The sequence below is a fragment of the Lolium rigidum genome, chromosome 7 (assembly GCF_022539505.1).
Source record: "Lolium rigidum isolate FL_2022 chromosome 7, APGP_CSIRO_Lrig_0.1, whole genome shotgun sequence".
NCBI classification, from domain to species: domain Eukaryota; kingdom Viridiplantae; phylum Streptophyta; class Magnoliopsida; order Poales; family Poaceae; genus Lolium; species Lolium rigidum.
Genome location: NC_061514.1, coordinates 69,038,113 through 69,042,638, shown reverse-complemented (window position 1 = coordinate 69,042,638; position 4,526 = coordinate 69,038,113). Strand labels below are relative to the sequence as shown.

Here is a 4,526-nt window from a genome sequence, read left to right as displayed (position 1 = left end):
TGGACTTTTTAGGCATAGATGCGGTTGGATGGCGGTCTATGTACTTTGTCGTAATGCCCGGATTAAATCTCACTATATTTATCATATCATGTATATGCATTGTTATGCTCTTCTCTATTTGTCAATTGCCCGACTGTAATTTGTTCACCCAACATGCTTTTATCTTATGGGAGAGACACCTCTAGTGAGCTGTGGACCCCGGTCCTATTCTTTACATAGCATACAATCTCTTGCAATACTTGTTTTACTTGTTTTCTTGCAAACAATCATCTTCCACACAATACGGTTAATCCTTTGTTACAGACAAGCCGGTGAGATTGACAACCTCACTGTTTCGTTGGGGCAAAGTACTTGGGTTGTGTTGTGCGGGTTCCACGTTGGCGCCGGAATCCCTGTTGTTGCGCCGCATCACATTTCGCCACCATCAACCTTCAACGTGCTTCTTGGCTCCCTACTGGTTCGATTAAACCTTGGTTTCATGCGAGGAAACTTGCTTCTATACGCATCATACCTTCCACTTGGGGTTCCCAACGGACGTGTGCATCTACGCGTATCAGCTGTCTACGTGGAATAGAAGCGTGCGTAGACATCAAGCTATTTTAACGGCGCCGTTGCCGGGGAGGTTAGGTAAAGGTATTCACATCCTCCAGACTACTAAGCTATTTCCCAGCAGCATCGTTATCTGGTGTGTGAGTGCTCGAAGCTATTTCCTTTAGATTCTACAATTATATCTTTTTGTTTCTTGTTTTTATTTTACTAGTTAGGCTTAATGGAAAACAACAAAAATATTAGAGATCTTTATAGTATTTATCTTGAGTTAGGACATGAGGTGTTTGAAGAGAAAATTAAAAAACCTATGGAACTTTATATGCATGCTAATGACAATGTTATTAGTATGAATGCTTTGAACACCATTGTTGCTAATGCTATGGAAAATTCAAGCTTGGGGAAGCTGGTTTTGAGGAGCATGATATTTTTAGTCCCCCAAGCATGGAGGAGAAAATTTACTTTGATGATACTTTACCTCCTATATATGATGATTACAATTGTGACTATCATATTTTCAGTCCACCTACTATTGAGGAGAAAATTAATTATGATTACAATATGCCTCCTATATATGATGATTATGGTGATGAGAATAATAATGATAGCTATCTTATTGAATTTGCTCCCACTACAATTAATAGTAATGACTATGCTTATGTGGAGAGTAATAATTTTATGCATGTGGATCATGATAAGAATGCTTTATGTGATAGCTATATTGTTGAGTTTATTCATGATGCTACTGGAAATTATTATGAGAGAGGAAAATATGGTTGTAGAAATTTTCATGGTACTAAAACACCTCTCTATATGCTGAAACTTTTGAAGTTACTCTTGTTTTATCTTACTATGCTTGTCACTTTGTTCTTTTTTAATTTATTTGTGTACAAGATTCCTATGCATAGGAAGTGGGTTAGACTTAAATGTGTTTCGAATTTGCTTCTTGATGCTCCTTTTGCTTCATTTTCTATTTTCATGTGAGCATCATTAAAATTACTGAGCCCATCTTAATGGCTATAAAGAAAGCACTTCTTGGGAGATAACCCATGTTTTTATTTTGCTATTGTTTTGTTGTGTCTTGGAAGTTGTTACTACTGTATCAACCTCTCCTTATCATGTTTATTTCGTTTTTGTGCCAAGTAAAGTCTTTGATAGAAAGTTGGTACTAGATTTGGATTTCTGCGCAGAAACAGATTTCTTAGCTGTCACGAATTTGCGTTTTTCTCTCTGTAGAAAACTCGTAAAATGCTGAAAAAATTCATGAGTAATCCTCAGATATGTACTCAACTTTCATTAAACAGGAGCTTTTTCATCTGAGCATGTTAAGTGCCTCAAAAAATTCGTCTTTATGAACTGTTCTGTTTTGACAGATTCCGCCTTTTATTTCGCATTGCCTCTTTTACTGTGTTTGAGTGGGTTTATTTGCTCCATTAAATTTAAGTAACCTTGGGTAATGTCCAGAAGTGTTGGGAATGATTGTGTCCTTGCTGAACATGTGAATTTTTGATTATGCACTAACCCGCTAATGAGATCGCTTTGAGTTTGGTGTGAAGGAAGTTTTCAAGGATCAAAGGAGGAGGATGATATGATATGATCAAGAAGAGTGAAAAGTCTAAGCTTGGGGATGCCCCCGTGGTTCATCCCTGCATATTTCAAGAAGACTCAAGCGTCTAAGCTTGGGGATGCCCAAGGCATCCCCTTCTTCATCAAAACTTATCAGGTCACCTCTAGTGAAACTATATTTTAATTCCGTCACATCTTATGTGCTTTACTTGGAGCGTCTGTGTGCTTTTATTTTTGTTTGTGTTTGAATAAATTCGGATCCTAGCATGCTTGTGTGGGAGAGAGACACGCTCTGCTTTTTCATTTGAACACTTGTGTTCTTCGTTTTACTTTAATATTGATGGAGAAAGCTGAAAGCCTCAGCATTGATTGTTATTTGGTTGGAAACAGAAAATGCTTCATGTGGTAGTTGGTATATTGTCTTGAATAATTTGATACTTGGCAATTGTTTCGAGCTCTCAAGTAGATCATGTTTAAGCTCTTGCATCATGTAGTTTAAATCTATTAATGGAGAACTACCGTAGAGCTTGTTGAAATTTAGATTGCATGATTGGTCTCTCTAAGGTCTAGATATTTTCTGGTAAAAGTTTTTGAACAACAAGGAAGACAATGTAGAGTCTTATAATGCTTGCAATATGTTCTTGTGTAAGTTTTGCTGTACCGGTTTATACTTGTGTTTGCTTCAAACAACCTTGCTAGCCAAAGCCTTGTACTGAGAGGGAATGCTTCTCGTGCATCCAAAACCTTGAGCCAAAACCTATGCCATTTGTGTCCACCATAACTACCTATTATGTGGTATTTTTCTGCCATTCCAAAGTAAATTTCTTGCGTGCTACCTTTAAAAAATGCATTCCTTGTTTTTGCAATACATAGCTCATGGGAAAGTAGCCTAAAAACTATTGTGGTAATGCATATGTCGCTTATGTATCTTAGTTCTTATAAGTTGCTTGTTGAGCGATAACCATGTTTCTGGGGACGCCATCAACCTGTTACACCTTTGTTGAATATCATGTGAGTTGCTATGCATGTTCGTCTTGTCTGAAGTAAGGGAGATTTGCCATGAGTTGAAATGGTTTGAGTATGCATGTTGTTAGAGAAGAACATTGGGCCGCCAACCAAAGCCATGTATCAAGGTGGCGATGGGGACGAGTATCTCCGGGGGACTCTCTACCGTCCCCGCCCCGATCCCCGCTAATCCCCATCCCCGTCATCCCTGCAAGCTTCGCGGGGAGAAGATCATCCCCATCCCCGAAATATCCGGGTACCCGATCCCCACGGGTATCCCCGCGGGGATCAACAGTAGAAAAATGGCACTAAAATAACAGTAATTTGAAAGCAAAACAACTGCAAAAGTTGACAAATGAAACAGGAATTTTAGCAGATAATTGAAACATCAGAAGTTTCAACAAATAAACTTCTCAAGTCTAACCACAATATCACATAACTAAATAACTAAATAGTCGTAGCACTAATACTAATAGCTCAATTACAACAATGAGAGTTCCAGTTCTTGTAACAATTAAAAAGCAAGGTAATCAGATTGGCTGAGTTGAAGCACACAGCCGGACATCCCACATCTCTAGCTTGTTAATCTTCAAGTCATCTCCAGCCTAGTAGTTGTTGCAAGTTGACAGTTCTTCATCCTGTTCATTTCAATGATAAAAAGATGTAAGAGGCAATAGCACATATGTGGGTTCAATGTTATTTGATTTGTAGTTTTTTAACCACAGAGCAAATGAAAATGAGTGAAAACAAAGACAAATACTGAGATGGAAGTTACCATTGGTTCATCCTCCTCATCAAGGCAAGTCTGAAACGTTGTAGAGAGTGATGAGTTGTTGTCCCCTGAAGTTGCAAACAATGAACATTAGATGACAAAATAGTGAATGGTCTAGATGTGTACTGCAGTAAATTAGCTAAGCATGGTTTTGTAAATTACCAAGCATGTCAGCATTGCACCAAGCTTGCATACACATTATAGCTTCAACACACTTTGGTGCAAGCCTACTGCGATGAGGGCTAAGAATTCTACCACTAGTAGAGAATGCTGATTCTGAAGCTACTGTTGTGACTGGAATAGGAAAGATGTCATGAGCGATAAGCTGCAGAGTGGGAAACTTGATTCCTCCAAACTTCCACCAGTTAATGATATCAAAATCCTTTGTTACCGGGCGAGTTGGCTCTTCTAGGTACGGGTCTAGCTCGGTGTGAACAAACGTAGTCTGAAGCGAGTGGGTTGTGAGGACATGTACTGGTCAAATATGTTGAAGACTTCATCTTCTCCTTGCTTACCCACTGGCTCAGCAGTAGCACCATGTGTTGTTCCTGCAGAAGAGTCATCCTGATATTCAACCAACAGCTCACGCAACAGCAACTTCACTCGAGCAACCTCAGTGCATGCTGCCTCAGGTCCA

The 4,526-nt window shown here is 39.1% G+C and overlaps 1 long non-coding RNA gene across 1 annotated transcript; it reads right to left on the bottom strand.

The window, feature by feature from the left end:
* Nucleotides 1-3,614: 3,614 nt before the first annotated feature.
* On the bottom strand, nucleotides 3,615-4,206 carry LOC124678757. Its single transcript, XR_006994637.1, has 3 exons — nucleotides 4,052-4,206; nucleotides 3,893-3,957; nucleotides 3,615-3,755 (listed from the first exon to the last, which is right to left on the bottom strand). It is a non-coding gene; the product is annotated as an uncharacterized LOC124678757 (long non-coding RNA).
* Between the last annotated feature and the right edge of the window lie 320 nt (nucleotides 4,207-4,526).